Source organism: Uloborus diversus, chromosome 6, assembly GCF_026930045.1.
Source record: "Uloborus diversus isolate 005 chromosome 6, Udiv.v.3.1, whole genome shotgun sequence".
Classification (NCBI taxonomy): Eukaryota; Metazoa; Arthropoda; class Arachnida; order Araneae; family Uloboridae; genus Uloborus; species Uloborus diversus.
The window spans coordinates 43,427,927-43,448,133 of record NC_072736.1 but is presented as its reverse complement, the minus strand read 5'-3'; positions in this window follow the sequence as shown (position 1 = coordinate 43,448,133).

The following is a 20,207-nucleotide window of genomic DNA, read 5'->3' as shown; positions in this document are numbered from 1 at the left end:
CATATTTTGTTATTTTTCCGCTGAAAAAAACGCTGTTTTTGTTAATTTCCTGATGGAAGTTAATTTTTCTTTAAATATTTTCACCTTTTACTACAGTACTCAACGTAAACGCGATTCCTCCCCCTCCCTCTATAATAGCGAATTTATGCGAAAATTTTCATTAAAATTAGAGGTGAAGAACTATTAATGGATATTCAATAAGTGTAATAGTTGAACGTTGATTTGTTATTAAGCGTAAGTACGAACAATTGTTACCAAAGTTGAAACGAAATCGAGCAATATATGTAAAAGTACACACTATACACAAGTATTTCTTTTGAAAACTACTGATTTCTTTTAAAAAATTTTGACTCATAACAAATAGTTTTCTAAGAAACTTTACCAAACTTTCCGCAAATTAAAAAATGTACTCGAAAAACATTATACTGAAATTTTAAATAACAATATCGAAAATTTGATAAATTAATTTTCACCGAGCATAAAAATTACAAAAATTCCACTTGAATATCAAAAAAATAAATAAATAAATAAATAAAAAATAAATAAATAAAATAAAATAAAAAAGATATTGATAATCTAGTATGGTGGTGTCCTACCCACGCCCCACGATGTTAATTATTCATCTGGCCTGTTATTCTATTCAGTGTTACAAATCGAAAACTATGTTTGAAAACAGGGGTGCCCACAGGTGGGGGGGATTTTTAATTTTTTATTTGTTTATTTAAATCTAATTATTGATTTAATTTTAATTTAATTATTTTTTTTAATTTTATTCTATTTACATTTTATTTCCTTTACTTATTTAATTTGTGTTTTAATGTCATTGGTGTAGCACAGAACTTTTCTAATAAAATAATAGTAATGATAACAATAATTAAAATAAATGAATAAACAAAAAAGAAGTATTTAAAAAAATAAAAAATAAATAAAATTAAAAAGATTTAGAAAATAAAAAATAAACAAGGGAAGGAGAGTTGAAAAAATTTTGGTGTGTGGGGGGGGGGGGAGGATGGGCACCCTGTTTAAAAACATAGCAAATTTGGAGTCGATCAGAAATCGGATTAAGAGAGATTTAAACATTGCATTGAGAAAATCAGCATATCAGAATTAATAACAACAATTCTTGGTTTGCAATTTTCCTTCCTTTCATTTGTTTTCCATAAAATCTTATGAGCCCAAACTCACATAAATACTAGAACGAATCAACAGCAAAATGTACTTTAAACTTCAAAAATTTCATGCTTCCAGTGTAATAAAACTTTCTGCAAGCTTTACCACAACATGAAAATTCGTCTCATATAGCTGATCCGTCATTTTGGCACACTTCATTTTGGAGATCTTAGATCCTCAGGATCCGAATCTCGGAAGCTGTACATTTGCATAGGTTAGTTTCAAAGACATCTCTACACCTCTACAAAATTTCATCCCATTCGGAGATGATTGAGAAGGGACAATTGGAAAAATCAGGTCAATTGACGTGGAATCACTAAAATATTGTGACAATTCACATGCATCTTTTGATATTTTTTACTTTATAATGAACAGAAATAAATGCAATATTTTAGAAAGAGGATTGCAATTGGGTATGAGATTGAGTTCATAATTACAGTAGAATTTACATAAGCACTACTTAGTAATGAATTTTTATAAATGAACAAATTAAAGCTCAAAAGTGTAAAAAATTAAGATTTTGAGTAGCACGCATATAAACTCGTGAAAAAATGTTCATTTATACTGAAATCATCATTTTTGAGACCGAATAATTAAGTAAGATGATTGGATCTCATGGTTGTTTTGACATGAGTCTAAAACTACACCACGTAGAGCATAATTAGAGCTCTTGATCACGGTTATTGACTCAGGCGTTTTAGAGTAATTGACCTAAAACTTTGATTCTTTTCGTTTCAAATTCTCAACTTTGAGACCGCGTAACTAAAAAAGTTGATTAGTTGCCATGAGTTTCTAACCTGGACCTTAAACTACACTACTTCGATTATAACTACAGCTGTGTCCGAAAGTTGTCGACCCGTCGCGCAAAAAATTATTGACCTCTAAACTTGGCCATTAAAAAAAAAAAAAAATTATCGACTTTGAGACCGTTTAACTACCTAAGCCAAGAGAAACCAATGCTACTTATTTTTTTTTCTTAGTACTATACTGTGGTGAGTAGCTAATATACTTATTTCTGAGGATTACTCGTGGCTTTAGCAGATATCCTTGCACAAACAAGGCAAAAAAAGTAGCAGTTTCATTTGACCTTTGCCCTCAAAGCCATGAATGAGCCACCAAAATATTTATGCTAGCATGTACCTAGTATCAAGTAGAATTGTTTAATAGAATTGGCTTGGTTCACTCATTGCTCTTGCAGCAAAGCAATCATATATTAAGCTCCTTTTTTTCACGACCTGAAACTTTGACCGCTACTCAAGGGCAAACAATTCAGTTTTTGAAAAAAGGAACTTCACTTTTTCTTATCATAGTACTACCAACACATCCTGAAATTTTTACGAAAATTGAAGACATCAACTATCAAAAGTGTCTAGTTTTTTTTAAAAAAATGACTCTTAAACTGTTTAAAACTACACCAAAACTACACCGTAAAGAAATTCCTAAACGTCACTGGTAATTTCCACGGAACGTTTCGGAATTTAACAGGTTTTCACCAATTTCTTGTGAAAATTAAGTATTTTGGTTAAGAAGTTTTCTGAATTATTCCAAGTCGCACGAATGCAAGTTCTTACTCTTGGGAAAAATATATTTAACTTCCAGTTTAAAGATTAGCTGAATGTATGTATTAAGTGTATCGGCTTAAGAGCGTTTACGGAGCATCCAGATTGACTAAGCTCCCAATGATTGCGATTAACGAATTTAGTCTCTGTATTCCGTAGCTTTGTAAGAATTGCACGCAAGTGAGATGCTTGGTGCTTGCAATTCTGTGTTAGCGTTGGTCTTAGTAGCAATAATGCTTTTGGAGCTTTCTTGGTAAATCAGGACGGCTTCAAGCTACTCTTTAAAATACTTAAGTGTTTTCTAAAGGTTCCAGAAATATGACTGGCTTTAACCGGAGATATTCCTGTATTATTTAGAAGGAATTAAAGAAGATTTCAAAAAGATTAATAACTTTTAGCTGGAAGCATTCCTGTTTTTTGCAAGGCATGTTACTGGCAGAAATTGGGCACATCAGCTGCCCATTATTTTCCAAGAACGCTTTTGAATCGTTTTTACAGCGTAACTAAGAGCGTCTAGAACCGTTTCAAAGACTTTTTGTACGCCGTATTATATTTAAACGATAAAGAAATCGTTATTCTATTGAATACCAAGTTAAAACAAGAATACAATAATTTTATATAGTTTAACTGACTTGTTATTTCATGAAATTAATATTTATTCCATGAAAAACGGATATTATACTTTGACGGAAACATGTGTATGAATGATGTTTTTCTCTTTTCACAGAAAATAAATGAAACTTATTTTTTTGTTATTATTATTATCATTATTTTATCAATCTTATTTTCTTTTTACTTCCTTTTACATAGTTAATGAAGTACTGAATTGGCGAAAAAAAATTCAGTCAAAAAACTCTCTTAATTTCCATTTTACTAACCCTTGAATGACTGTTAAACTTTTTTTTTCGACCCGACCACACGTAAACATATACCTAAGACGTATGAACGCCCGAAATATCCATTTTGACGATCCCCGAGTTAATTACAACGAGTTTCCTCGTAACGTTTGTATGTACGTATGTATGTACGTATGATCTCACATAACTCAAAAAGGTATGACGTAGATATTTGAAATTCGCTATGTAGACTCAAAGGGGGGTCTAGTTGTGCACCTCTTCTTTTGGTTGCATTCGGATGTTCAAAAAGAGGTCTTTTACACCTTTTTGCGGGAAAATCATTGTTAATTTTGATGCATTTATGCGTCTAAATTAACAATGCAGTGAGTAGTGTTATAATTTGGTGGACACTTGGCGGTACATCAGCAGACCTTTGATCGCCAACTTGGCGACAAATTTGGCTGGTGTTTTTTAAAATCTGGTTTCAATTCAGCCATTAATGGCGATGTTTACAAAGTGAACCATTGAATCACTTTAAATTGGCAAATAATGGGGTAATATATCTGTGTAAAACATTTTTGGTTCGGTTCGGAACAAACTAAGGGTGAAAATATTTAGTCTTTCCTTACTTATTCCAAGGCATTATTGTCCTTAAATTGGCGTAAAAGGAAGTCATATATGTGATGCATATATTAGCACGTTTTTTTTCCGAAATAAATAATTTATGCTTGGTCTGCAACCATTTACAAAAGTTGACGTGTATGATCACAGAAAACTATATTCACTTTCTCTCACACACTGTAAAGGAGGTGTGGTGTTTATAGAGGGTTAGTGGGTGAAAATACGGGTGAAACGGGGTCATCCAACCGTAGGCAGTCCTCTATTGTAATACCGAAATGATACGAGTGACAAGATGGGGAAAAACACAGAAGTTCAAATGAAATTATTTCGTTAAATTGAGTTACACGTGAAGTGAAAACTGTTGATTTGGGAATGTGAGTGCGAGGTCATGGTGGAAGAACAAGAAGTTTCGCTCTGAAACGAAGTCTTCTGTTTGGGTCATTAAAGGCAACTAAAAACAATCGGTAGCATAGAATGCATTAACGTCATGTAAAAGCGTGTCTGTTTTTCTTTCTTTCTTTCTTTTTTTGAATCAATTGGCGAGCTGTGATTCACTTGAAAACAAAAATAATTTCTTGGGCGGGAAAAAAAAAAAAAAAAAAAAAACAAGTCCCCCACATGTTTGAGGGAGCAAAATAAAATAAAAATGTTCTAGGGCGGAGGAAAAAAACAGAAGGTGCAGAGGTTCGAGGGCACTAAAAGACCGAAGATACTCAAAGTCAAGGACGCAGAGGAAAGAAAGAAAAAAGAGGATTCATAGGTTTGAGGACGAAAAAAAAAAAAAGAACGATGACATGCAGAGGGCGTTTGAGGCTGCACAGGCGGGAGGGCGCATCGGCCTGCGAGCCGATGGTCCTCGGCGGATCAGCCTGCCCCTGTATTGGTTTTTGGCAGTTAATAAGTCAAATTTAAAGAAATCAAAAGAAACTCGGTTTTTAAAAAGCAACATTGCGAAATTATAAACAGCGGGTTTTACATGAAGTGATGGTTACGCAGAACTGTTAATTAGCTTTAAAATAGTTTGAGTTTCGGGATTATATCTGATTTTACAGACCGGACTTCATAAGATGCATTTAAAGTATTTTCTTGCAGTAGCCAGCTACTAATAATAATGGTTAGTGACAAAAACCTTTTGAATTAGCAATTTGAGAAGAACTTAAGGATAAAAGTCACACACGTATTCTGAGGATTAAATGAATAATGTCAGAGCAAAAAGAAATGCGTGCTGTTTTGCATCTAACCATTGCGTGAGTGTATGAGTGTATGTGTGCGTGTATAAAAGTATCATGAGAAACAAAAAAAAAAAAAAAAAAAGAGTTTCTAGAACCAGAAAAGTTTTCATTTTCCTCCAAAAAAGTGGCGTAGCTACTGTTTCTGCCGCCTGGGGCGGCTCCTCTGTTTGCCACCCTTTCAGTAAAACATTGCTGATACACTAAAATCATCGATAACTAGCAGTACCCGCACAGCGCTGCCCGTGCTAAAAATTTAATGGAAGTCCGTTGAATAAAAAAAAATTGACGCCCCTCCCCCTCTGATGTGAACTGATCATTTTTCTTTGTATAAAATGCGCACACACCTTTTCAAAAAAAAAACTATTAAAGTTTCTTTGGAATTTAAAACTTTTCGTCAAATCATTAAATTAGAATTACAGTAGGATTTCCATTCCGCGCCGAATTTCGGGATTAAAAAGAGCCAATCCCCCGAGATCCCGCGGGATTGACTAAATTCTTCTAAAAGTTAAATTTTAGTGTCAAAGAGAAATATTTATGCTTTTTAGGAATGACTTTTTGTTACTTGAATTAATAGATTTTCGAACTCCGTACACCATTTATAGATTACTACAAAGTCAGATATCAATTAGCAACTATCGGTTGGAACGCAAAAGTGGCCCCTTCTCTTCGTATGAGATGTGAAGGTACGTTTACGCAAAAAATAATGCGATTGATGAAAACGCGTGTTATGGCTCCACTGCAGTTGATTTTACAGAGTTAATATAAATGTGGACGGTTAGCAAAATATCCCCACAAACTTAGTGACTTTCTAAAGTAGGTTTTTCTTTTCTTTTGGGAGTAATGCTGGGATTTTGCTCAAGAACTGCAAATTTCAGAAAAAGGTTGTCGATTTGATTTGTGTATTGCTGTATGCTGTATTTAATTTAAATTGCATTGAAAATACCCAGCCTTGTTGCTACATTAATGTTGGTCATTGTATCAGTTCATCTGATTCATTACAGCAGGGAGTGAACGCTGATTGCTTTCATCAAGTCGCAGACTCAGTAAAAGTTTTTGGATAACATCTCTAATTTTAATTCTTACTTAACAGAGACATTCAAAACCTTGAGCCGCTTTAACACAGCCAGTCGTACAATGTTTCATCAAAGTTTCGTTTCGAGCCTTTTAAAATATATTGCTGATTTCTCAGCTACTTCATCCAACAAAATTTTTAAAATACGAGTCACATTTGGGTCATTCCATGTCAAGTGATCCAAAATTTGGGAAATTTTTTCCCTCACCCTTTTGTATTTCTTTGAAATTTGGCTCATCTATTGTACCCTTCGAGGTAATCAAAAGTCCAAATTTTTAGATTTTTATCTCTATTATTTTTTTATTTATGACACTTTGATTTTTCGAAAAATCCTCTTTTTTTCATGGATGCTTGAACATAAAATGGACGATAACTCACCACCAAATATAGATAGAAAGATTTGGTAAAAAATATTTTAAAGTACATTAGTTGCTGTTTAATGGGATATGCAACATGACTAATTTCAAAACAATTTTAATTTAAAAAAATAAAATTAAAATTTTAAATTTAAATTTCTTAGAAAAGGTATAATGAATTTTTTTTAAAAAAAATCTCAAAATTTGTGTGTATTTTATCTTCATTTGTGCAAAGTTTCAAGTTGGGATCTCAATGGGATCATATTTTTATGATTTTTTAAATAAAATTTGACTTATGAAATAATGACATTTTTCAGATTCTAACTAGTTAAATATGGGGTTCTCTTACTGGGGATGGTCTAGTAAATAGTAATTGATCATGACTATTTTTTTTTTTTTGAACACAGTTTTGGAAAAAAAAAATGTATAAAGAGTGGTCGTGTAACGGGGTGGGGGGGGGGGGGGGGGTAATGATCTAAAAATTCATATCAGCTCCTTTCAAACATAGTCACGATCAATTACTACTTACTAGACCATCCCCATATAGAGAACTCCATATTTAACTAGTTAAAATCTGAAAAATGTCATTATTTCATAAGTCAAATTTTATTTAAAAATTCATAAAAATATGATCCCAATGAGACCCCAACATGAAACTTTGCACAAATGAAGATAAAATACGCAAAAGTTTTTGAGAATTTTTTTAAAAAAAATCATTATACCTCTTCTGAGAAATTCAAATTAAAAATTTAAATTTCATTTTTTTTAAATTAAATTTTTTTTTGAAATTAGTCATGTTGCATATCCCATTAAAAAGCAACTAATGTACTTTAAAATGCTTTTTACCAAATCTTTCTATCTATATTTGGTGCTGAGTTATCGTTCATTTTATGTTCAAGCGTCCATGAAAAAAAGAGGGTTTTCCGAAAAATCAAAGTGTCATAAATAAAAAAATAATAGAGATAAAAATCTAAAAATTTGGACTTTTGATAACCTCAAGGGGTACAATTGATGAGCCAAATTTCAAAGAAATACAAAAAGGTGAGGGAAAAAACTTTGGATCACTTGACATGGAATGACCCATTTATATTATTAGCAGAAGGCATCTGTAGGCACTTTCTACATGTTAGAGAGCGTAAAGAAGTTAAGATTTTTCATTGTTTTTTTCTTCGGAGAAAAATATTGTGCACTTTTAGTAAGTTAAAGGTTTTGAGTGTTTTTTTTAAGCTTACTGAAGCGTTCCAACATTTTTGTATTCTAGAAACTCTAGCGGGTTTTGCAATCTGTAATGCACTTTCTCAATTGCTTTTAAAGCGCAAAATTCAAGGGTTCAAATTTTAGTGATGATTTTCGAAAACGCTTACAATTTTTACGCAATTTCGCAATTGCTGAACGTACGAACACTGAAACCTCGAATGATAATAATTGCTTTCTTGAATGGTAAATCTACCGTTCATCATATGAGACATCAAATTTTTTTGCTCTTCCTCAAATATATAGGAAGGTGATTAAAACGTTACATGATTCTTGCAAAAATATACGCTTTATGAACTTTAAAAAAATGGAAAAAGTTTGCATGGAAAATCTTTGTGGGATTGGAAATCCCGCGGGAATTTGTTCTCAATCCCGTGGGATTAATCCCGCTAAATATCGTGCTGGATCCCGCGGGATTCGGGATCGGAATTGATGGATTGGAAACTCTAATTTACAGTTGCTTTTAAAGTTTATTTACAGTTGCTCTATTTAGCGAGTGAAGTGGTGTTTACTGCAATTTAAAATATTTCGCCAAATAAACAAAATAAGAGATCAAAAAATATCTTTCAAATGTAAAAATAATTCCGCAACTCTATTGTTCATTGCCAAACTCGCCCAACAACGACGCTATCATAATCCATCTGTCTAACGAAAAAAAAAAAAAATTACATCCTATGAAACATTAAAAAAATCATCGTCAGAAAAAAAGAAGAAAATGTCGTACATTTCAATCGGATAAAACAAATCAAAAGTTTCTTTTCTTTCAAAACAAATCGCCAAAATAATGAATTACGTTTACGGTTGCTTTAAAACAATAATCCTAGACAGAGCTGCTCAGCGCCTAACGTGCCAAGTGACCACGCTGCCGGAACCCAGCCCTTTTGCAAGTGAAGCGGATGTTTTTTCTTTGGCAATAATATATGTTTCTCCAAATAAACAAAAAAGTATAAAATCACATTAACAGTACACTGTAACAAATTTCGGAAACGTTTCTGGATATATCGGAAACGTTTCCGAAATAGTAGGAATCCTTCATCCAATAGCGAACTCCTCAATATTCAGAAAGCTTTTTGTTATTTCAAGATATCTAGAAGCGGAAGTGATGACGCAACGCTTCGAAACCTATTTCATCCTTCCAACACAGGCGCCAATGAGTCGGAAATAACGAGAACTTCTTTTTTTCTTATCTATGGTTGCTGCAGTCAGCAACTGTTTAGCATTGGATTGCTTGTTATTTCATGTCTAGAGAGTAGTAAAATGTGTCGAAACTAATTTTACGCCTTTGCATTTTGGACTGCCCTTGATTTTTTAGACGATGTACGCAGCTAATAAGTTAGTTAATAACCATTTGCTTCTTTACAATTTCCAACGCCACCATAATTAGACATATATTGTGTGTTTCAAGCGTGAATAGTTTCAACACCCGTGTTTATACTTAATGAAACGAAACCCTTTGGATTACTTATTCAGTTGTAATGGAGGTACTTGGATTTTCTTCCGCTCATGTTCACTTGTAAGTATTAATGAATATTTTAAAACATGTTGTTATATACATTTATATTTTTGTTGATTTGCATTTGATGAGGCTCCAATTGTAACTGTTTTTGGGTTTATCGAATTAATTTAAAGTTATCCTACATATACCTATGTGCGCGGCGTACTATTTGTTGTAACCAACTGAAACTGATTAATTACGCAAAAGAAGTAAGATTTATATTTGAGAAGCAATCACAGAAAAGTTATTTCGAAATACTTGGATGTACATACATTTTGGTTCAAAAAGAAAAAAAAAATCAATTGTTTAATTCATTAGAAATACGGTAATGCAAATATTTTCTAGTATTGTAATATGCTTCACAAAAAATGTGCCGGTATAATTTATCTTTTTTTATTATAATTTATTCATTCATTTAAAAATATTTATACCATTAGAAAATGATCATGTTATCTATTAGTAAGAACATAGTTATGAAATTAATTCATCTGCTTATTCATTTTGTTAAATGTGGTTAACAATAAAAAAATTCCTTGACATTAGTTCCGAAAATAACATTTCCTTCGTGGATATACTAGTTTAATGTAGGACAGTCAGGAGGAATGAGTCAGTGGCAAAAATAGAACAGCTGCATTTACATGCTGAAATAAAAAGTAATATTATTTCATATCATCGTTTTAAAAGTGATCAGTTTTTAAATACTATGTTATTAATATGCAATGCACATATGGTGAGAGACTGTGCCATTGACATTTTCAAGGGGTTGCTTTTTTTAAGGTGGGGGCGCTTTATATCATTTTATGGGTGCACCATCACTCTTATGGTGTGGGGGGGGGGACTCTCGTATATATGAAATGGAATAATCATGTAATAGAGTTCAATGTTTTAATAAATAAAATATATAATGCATTTTGCGCACACTCTAAAAATGAAATCAGTAACCTATTTTGATTAAGTATCTATATTTGTGATAAACTGGAAAAGGGCAAGAACAGAAGAATAAACCCGAATGGTTCCAGCAGGGGGACTTTGGTGTCATATTTAAATTCATCAATTTCTCTGTTGGTACTTTTCGGTACACTTTGTTCGTCAAAGAAATTGACTTGACGTGAACGAATTTCGGAACGCAAATTGTAGGTAAGTTCTGTCAAATTTTATCCGAAAATAAAAGCTATCAAGTTTGATACAAGACATGTTTTTAAGTTCTGCATTAAAAATACAATATGTTGATAATTTTGTCTTGAAAATATTGAGAGAAAAACTGAAGTTTAATATTGTTTAACAAACAATCCCACTTTTGAGAAAGTACTCCCCTTCCCTCCCCTGACGATTTTGTGATTATGAATGAAACTACTATATTATTTCATAAATTTTCAAAAATTTATAACTGTGCATATGTTATGCTGTTAACCATGCTATTTGTCATTCGAAATTCAGAAAAAAAAAAATCCACGAATGATTCTAAAATTGCTTGTTTCATTGCTCTTAGATATGAAAGAATTGAAACTGATATGGCATGCAATACTATACACTGTAAAAAATCTCGGAAAACTCTCTAAATATATAAAAAAGTTTTCCGTAATACACAGATTCGTACGCCCTCCGCAGTTTTCTGCTATAATCAAAAACGTTTCCCGTATAGCAAGAAAGTAAGAGTCGACGCATGCGCAGCTCACAATTTTATAGTCCAGCAGCAAATCTAAACTAAAACTTTCGAAAGAACGCAATGAAAACAAGTGCTGTGACTCATATATGCGAAGTAACACTCATCAAGGGGATTAGTAGAAGTTTTGTTCCTCGCATGAATTCACTGAAGATAATTCTAAAGTCTTATATTTTCTTGCATATATATCGTCATAAGATTGAATTTGAAGCTATGTCACTTATTTTTAAGTACGAAGTGCAAGTTCTCGACGCATGCTCGCGGAAGGAATACAAACTGAAATTGAAAACCAAATAACTACCGAGAGGACGCCATGTAAATTCATTGCATCGCATAACTTGTGTAGGTAATTTACTTTTTTCTTGGATACTTTTCTTCTTTCTACCAAATGGGTAATTTTTGTTGGCAGAATTTTATTCTGTCATAAAAATCACCTTTTTGGTGACCAAAGCCTGCAAAAGACCACCACCGACGAATAGGTAAGTCGCTTTGCAACTCTATTACTTTAAAGAGATTTAGTTGATATAAATCTCGTTAAAAAAAAAACTATTTTCTTCAGTATTATTTTTTCGTTGTGAACTATTGCAATTTGAAAATATTTTACATTACATAGAACACATATTTAAAGTGCAAGTGTGTCTAGTTTTATTCTGTAAAATTTATGAATTGAAGATTATAAAAAAATTTAAATATGTGTTATTGTGTACTTTGTTTTTATGTGTCAATCTCAGTTAATATTTGGCTATGTATCAAGCATTATGAATTAAATGTTGTAATATGCAAATTGTCAGGTTTGATAGTTCGTCTTTAAGGTTGCATGTTTTCATTCTCTTGTAAACAGTGTAGCTAGATTGTATGAAGTAAAAAAAAAAAACTATCTCTTGTAATTAGGAACATAGTGCTTCAGTATTATCTAAATGACGATATCTCTTTAAATATTTGCATTAGCGAAACGCTTTAAATTAGTTAAATGTGTATTAATTTATTTAACAAATAGATACATATATGTATTTAAAAGTGTCTTCATTTTTTTTCGTTTTACGAGCCTCAATTTTACCAAAAGCAAAAAAAAGAAAAAAAAAGACTTAATAAAATAATTTTGTATTTTTACACCATATTAAAGTATTTGACTTATAATTTATATGATAATTTGATTTATAATGTATGTGATACTTTGATTTATAATGTATATGATGTTAATTTTTCAAGGGGGGGGGGGGGTGGGCGCTTCATAGCATTTTATGGGTGCACCATCACTTTTATGGTGGGGGAGGGGTTATTCTCGTATATATGAAATGGAATAATCATGTAATAGAGTTCAATGTTTTAATAAATAAAATATATAATGCATTTTGCGCACACTAAAAATAAAATCAGTAACCTATTTTGAATAAGTATTTATATTTGTGATGAACTGGAAAAGGGCAAGAACAGAAGAATCAACCCGAATGGTTCCAGCAGGGGGACTTGGTGTCATATTTAAATTCATCAATTTCTCTGTTGGTACTTTTCGGTACACTTTGTTCGTCAGAGAAATTGACTTGAGGTGAACGAATTCCGGAACGCGAAGGGTAGGTAAGTCCTGTCAAATTTTATCCGAAGATAAAAGCTATCAAGTTTGATACAAGATATGTTTTTAAGTTCTGCATTAAAAATACAATATGTTGATAGTTTTGTCTTGAAAATATTGAGAGAAAAACTGAAATTTAAGATTGTTTAACAAACAATCCCCACTTTTCAGAAGGTACCCCCACTCCAATTCCCCGACGATTTTGTGATTAGGAATGAAACTACTAGATTATTTCATAATTTTTCAAAAATTTATAACTGTGCATATGTTATGCTGTTAACCATGCTATTTGTCATTAGAAATTCCAAAAAAAAAAAAAAATCCACGAATAATTCTAAAATTGCTTGTATTATTGCTCTTAGATATGAAAGAATTGAAACTGATATGGTATGCAATACTATAATAAAGAATTATGTTTTAGAAAAAATCACGGAAAAAGGATTCCGAAATTCTCGGAAACGTTTTTGAAAATTGTTTGGAGAATTCCGAAATACTCGGAAACGTTTTCGAAACTTTCATGAACCACAGCTGCACAGAATACTCAGAAACATTTCTGGAAATTACGGAAAGAGGATTCCGAAATACTCAGAAACGTTTCTGAAAATTACAGAAAGAGGATTCCGAAATACTCAGACACGTTTCTGGACATTACAGAAAGAGGATTCCGAAATACTCAGACACGTTTCTGGACATTACAGAAAGAGGGTTCCGAAATACTCAGAAACGTTTTTGAAACTTTCATGAACCACAGCTGCACGATATACTCAGAAACGTTTCCGGATTTTTTTTACAGTGTAGTAAAGAATTATTTTTTAGAAAAAATCACGGAAAAAGGATTCCGAAATTCTCAGAAACGTTTTTGAAAATTGTTTGGAGAATTCCGAAATACTCGGAAACGTTTTCGAAACTTTCATGAACCACAGCTGCACAGAATACTCAGAAACATTTCTGGAAATTACGGAAAGAGGATTTCGAAATACTCAGAAACGTTTCTGAAAATTACAGAAAGAGGATTCCAAAATACTCAGAAACATTTCTGGAAATTATAGAAAGAGGATTCCGAAATACTCAGACACGTTTCTGGACATTACAGAAAGAGGATTCCGAAATACTCAGACATGTTTCCGGACATTACAGAAAGAGAATTCCAAAATACTCAGAAACGTTTTTGAAAATTTCATGAACCGCAGCTGCACGATATACTCAGAAACGTTTCCGAATTTTTTTTATAGTGTAGCTTTTAAATCTTTATATACTAAGAGCTGCGTTGCCCGGTCTACCTTGAGAATAAACATTGTGTCAAGTGACTTATATTCAACAATACGGCTTAAATAAAAGAAAAAAAAAAACACCACGCAAATTACCCTTCCAAACAATGACGACAAATATTAAAATACTTTTAAGAAATTCAAATGCGAAAGATGGATTTTAAAAGTGTAACCATGGAAACACGAAAGAAAATAAGTTTAAGAAATTAAATGCAGAATAAGGAAAGAAACAGTGGATTAAAAAAGCGTAACCGTGGAAACGCGAAAATAAAATGGTTGACCCTGAATCAAAATGACATTTTATCGAACTTGATTTAAAAACGCTTGTAACTCTTTTTTCCTTTCAAGATAGAAGCTGAGTTTTTCAACCATAGGTAATAAATAGTAAAGTCAAGATAGCTGGAGTAAAAAATGTCGCTTTTTCCAATGGTGTCAAAAAGAAAACTGTGGGACAATTCCTTCACTTTTTATTGATAGATTTAATGAAGAAAGTAGTGCCTAAATTTCAGCTAAGCCTAAAAGAGTTCGAGCTAAAAACGCAAATTACTCCCGCCGTAATTAAGTTAGAGCATTGAAACAAATTGTTTAGAACGCAAAAAATTCTACCCTTTTCAATGATATATAATATTAATATGTGCAGGTAATTTTTCACTCTCATAATCGGGAATTAATGTGAAATTTGGGCGTAAATTGGAATAAAGAAAGAACTATTTATCGGATTTTTACGAATTATAGCCTATGTCACTCAGTAAGAAAGCACCTCTCATATAGTGAAGGAATTTTTCAAATAGCTGAAATGGTTCCGGAGATTACTTCGAACATATAAACACACAAAAATTCGCCCTCTCTTTTTATAATATTAGTATAGCTTATTGAACTTAATTTGAGGAAAAAAGCAAGCTAATTTAATCCGTATTCTTCATACAAAAAGAGGGATTGAGGGGGGGGGGCTCATCTGAAGAATGCTCTATATTTACGCCAAAATTTAATAGCAACGTTCGAGGGAGGGTTCTCTTCAGAATCTTCTTCAAAATTGAAGTCAGTTTTATCCTTTGGTCTCCTAAAAAATAAAACATTTGAAACATTTCAGAACACAGCTGTTTATGTGAAAGAAATATTGAAATACATGAGAAAATGAAAACAATACTAAAAACAAGAAACATTTTGAAGCGAAAAACTAACAAACAGTTTCAACAACAAAAGCCTAATTTTTCAGTTCATTTATGGTGAACTGAAAACGAAGAACTATTAATCATTGATAACAGGCACATCGCATTAGAGCATTAAGCGTTCTGAAATTCAAAAAAATGAGGAAAAGGTTAGGAGCCTACGCAATTCACCTCCATCATGAGCAATGCGCTTTGTAAGTTATCACATTGCAACACTGAGTGGTAATTAATTACTCTTTATTATGAACTGATTAGCCATTTTAAGTTCGTTATACGTTTAACAGCAATATTACCTAGTTCAGCTGAAAGTACAGATGCAAGAAAAGTATTTTCTTGATTTTGATTTATGTCGCCATTGTTCTTCGCTGCGCAGAAGACATAAAAAAAGCAATCATCTTCTCTAATTCAGTTCAATTTCCAATATAATGCTAGAACACGTTTCTTTTAGGTTAGAAACGGTTAAGAGTTTAATTAACTTTCTAAACCCTCGAGCAAATGTCAATGGTTTTTTAAATGCAAATAAAGAGCAACTTTTCAGTTGGTAGATCAGAGAGACGTTAATTAAACAGCAAAGTTTGAGTAAAAACAATTCAAAATTTTGTAAAACATATTTTCTGAAAGAACTACACGGGTTCACAAGATTACAATAACTCGTTCAAAAATAAGACAATTCGTATTTTATTTGAATGTATAGTGAAAAAAAATCCTCCTTTCAGTAGGCCGATGAAATGATTATCAAGTATGCTTGGGAACAAAATCCTGGGGGTTCCGCGTTAGGCTGACTACTTGACCGGACCATGTATTCCACTCCAGAGCCCTCGGTCACGAAAATTGAAATGGGCACTAGACTTTGGTTCCCATGTGATGTTGTGCCAATTTAGTTTTCAAAAAAATGCAGAGTAACATAAAAATTCGTGAATCAGTGGCGCAATCTTTGGCATGCGTCGACTTTGAGGCGCATAAAAATATACCGTGTTTCCCCGAAAATACAGTTCGGTCTTACATTAATTTTTACTGCAAAAGATACGCTAGGGCTTACTTTTAGGGGACATCTATTTTTTTTTAATGCACAATAATTAATATATGTGCTTTCCCAAAAACATATTTATTTGGTGAATGAATTACCAACAGTTAATGCACAAAAATTGCAAATTACTGCACCACATTCATTTAATTTTCTAGTGCAAAGATATTTATTCGATATTTGCTTGGGTTCAAAAGAAATACATTTGTTTAAATTTAAGAAATATAGTTATTCAATAAAAAAATTTCCGTGCAATAAACAAGCAAAAATGATTGAAATCATTTAAACAGTCAAACCGTCGAGCTTGGAACCAAGGAGATTGAGATGTCGTCGCAAACCTTGCGTTTTGCAGACCTCAAGATTGAGAAGTTGCTCCTGTAGAGTCTCAGCAACGCTATTAGAGTCTCGAGATGTTCTCGAGTATTATACTCGAGTAGTCCACTTACAACAACTCCCCCCCCCCCAACCTTACGATTTCCATGATTATAATTTAGTAATAACCCCCTGAAAAATAAAAAGCTGGCTCCGACCTTGGATATCTTCGTTTTCTGGAGCACAGCAAATATGAAATGTTTCTTATGTAAAAGTGGCTCATTTAAAAAATACTGAATATTCTAATTGTTTCAAGTATATTTGCTCCTTTCGCTCTGTATGTGCTGTGCACATTTGTTGCATTTGCGCTTGGTCATATTTTACTAATAATAAAGCTGAATGTTTGGAACTCTGTTAGGACGTCTGTGACACGCATAGCACTTAAACAGTTCAGCCGATTTTTATGAAATTAGGCACAAAATTAGTTTGTAGCATGGGGGTGTGCATCTAGGACCGATTTTTCAAAAATTCGATTTTGTTCTTTTTTTAATACAATTTTAAGAACTTTTTACCGAGCAAATTATCATAAAATGGACGAGCAAACTACCATAACATAATGGGCGTGCAAAGTAACATAGTAAATTGGCGAGAAATTTATCATCCATTATTTGTAAATATACAGGCGAACGAAATGATCTTTTAATTTTCTACTACGGGCAAAGCCGTGCGGCCACTGCAAGTTCAAGAATGAAGCATCTATCTGTAAGCACCTAAATATTTTTCTAAAAAAGAAATGGTAATGTAATTTCGTAATAAAATCATTTACAATGAAATTTAATTGTGTAACGTTAAACTTCATTGCCATATACAGGTAAATTAAGCATAAGAGGATTTTAAAGAAAAATTCAGCTGCTTCAATTTTTCAAAACGATATAAATAGGAAAGGAGAAAAATGAGAGTAGTTAGGTAATAAATGAAAAATTATCAGATAAACTTTGTGATAAAATATGATTGAAATGGAAAAACAAAGAAAATAAGCACAAAATAGCACCAACCAGGACTGCGGAGTCTGACGGAAAATGAGAGACTCTGTAATTTTAGAGCATTTGACTCCGACTCCTTTATTACAAAATCAGTCCGACTGTACGACTCCATAACACTGGCAGAGTTGCGAACTTTGAGGATAAATGTCCGACTCTGACCCTTGGAATTTTAAATCTTCGACTCCCGACTCCACAGCCCTTGCACCAATTCTAGCACCAAAGAGTACTAAAAGTAAATAAAACATTATCAAGATAATAAAAATAAAATTGGCTGGATGATTTATGCTTTACTAGTGGTACCTGCACGGCTTTGCCCGTAGTAGAAAATTGAAAAGTCATTTGGCAGTGGCGTAGCTAGACCCGACTTTCGGGGGGGGGGGGTTACTTCTTATATATATATATATATATATATATATATATGTATAATCACTTGGAATTTTTTCCTTTTCGTCTTTTTTTTTTCTTTCTCTTCTCTCTTCTTTTTCTCTTTTTTTTGAGACTAACTTTTCGGGGGGGGGGGGGGGTTGTCCCCAAACCCCCCCCCTTAGCTACGCCCCTGTCATTTGGTTCACCTGTATATTTACAAATAATGGATGGTGAATTTCTCACCAATTTGCTCGTCCATGTTACGGTTCCACGTTATGATAATTTGGTAATTTATTCGTCCACGTTATGATAATTTGCTCGGTAAAATGTTCTTAAAATTGGAATAGAAAAGGAACAAAATCGAATTTTTGAAAAATCGCTTCAAGGTGCTCACTCCTATGTAAACTCATATTTTGTAGACTCATATTTTGTAAACTCATCTTTTGTAGGTTTAAAATCTTTCCTCTTTTCATAGTTAAATATGTTTGAGGCAGTGAGAAGCAAAGGGATGTAAGTGGACATTTTCAAGTTTTGAATAAAACGCTTCCTAGGTAAGCTCCTAAGTAGGCTTTCATTGAAATATTTTTCTAAATCATGCTGTATAGCAGCATTTACCAAAGCTACTAGTACTATCCCTTGCGCCTTGACAGAGAAAAGGTTCACATACTATTTGTACTGGTTATCTCCAAATTTTTAATTTTGTCACTTAATCTCTTTGCTTCTCACTGCTAGGCAACGCATGACGATTGATTTAATGATTACGATTTAACGTTTATGACGACGATGATTTAGTATGTGAATTAAATTTTTATGAATGTAGTTTAATGGGTTTCTGAAAATATATTTTAAAACTTTCTCCGACTTAAAATTTATTTCGCTTCTGAATTTTTGTCGCTTTACACCGATTTCTGTCAAACACTTTTTCCACAGATTAAGAGAAAGTAGTAAGAGAAACAACTTAGTAAATTCCATAAATTTTGCAACACATTGCAAACGCATGTTTCGGGATTTCAAGGAGTAACACCCATTTTTTGCACTAAAAGTCATCCCTTGAAACTCAGAAATACGTGTCTGCAACGTATTGTAATATAATTGCTATTTTTCGCTGTTTCTCTTATTGTTAATTTGTTTACGATTAAAGTTTAATCATATTAATAACTAGTGGTACCCGCACGGCTTTGCCCGTAGTAGAAAATTAAAAGGTCATTTGGTAAGCCTGTATATTTACAAATTAATGGATGATGAATTTCTCGTCAATATGGCTATTGTATTTGCTCGCCCATGTTACGGTTCCACGTTATGATAATTTGGTAATTTAATCGTCCACGTTATGATAATTTGCTCGGTAAAATGTTTTTAAAATTGTAATAGAAAAAGAACAAAATCGAATTTTCGAAAAATCGTTTCGAGGTGCTCATCCCCGTGTTACAAACTAATTTTGCGCCAAATTTCATGAAAATCGGCCGAACGGTCTAGGCGCTTTACGCGTAACAGACATCCAAACAGAGATCCAGAGAGACAGAGATCCAGACTTTTTCAGCTTTATTATTAGTAAAGAAAAATAAAAGTGGCAATAACCATTGTTCTTGCTACTCTCAATAATTCTCTGCGGTCCAACAATTTATCATAGACATGCTACGATGTAGGAGTTTGTCTCAGGTTTCAAAAGCTACAGCCAAATTACTACCGAATGATTTCATCTTTGGGAATCAAATTTAATAGCGTTATGAAAATGTTTCTATCGAAGTGGTTACACCATTGCATCTATTATACATGCGATGAACTTTAACCCGCCACACCCTTTTTTTATTCGGCGACGTAAAAGATAATGGATTCTATTCTTGTGGGTGGACTTCTGAGTTGATCTCAATTAGATGGCTAAAATCATTGTTGCGTTGAAGCAAACCAAATCCTAGGTGGTGTTACAAATTTTGTAAATAGCTGGTATTTTTTGGGGTTTTTGTGCCTAGTTTGTTGTAATCTTGCTAAATTTGGCGTTTATTCCACTAGTCTTCACTCATTTTTGGGTTTTTTTGTGCCTAGTTTGTTGTGATCTTGCTACATTTGGCGTTTATTCCACTAGTCTTCATTCAAAGTTACCGTAGTTTCTGATACTTTACCTGTAAGTGGATTTTCTCTTCTTTTCACCCAGTTTTAGCATTGTGTGTGTGGGCTTGGCGATAAATACAAGAGATAT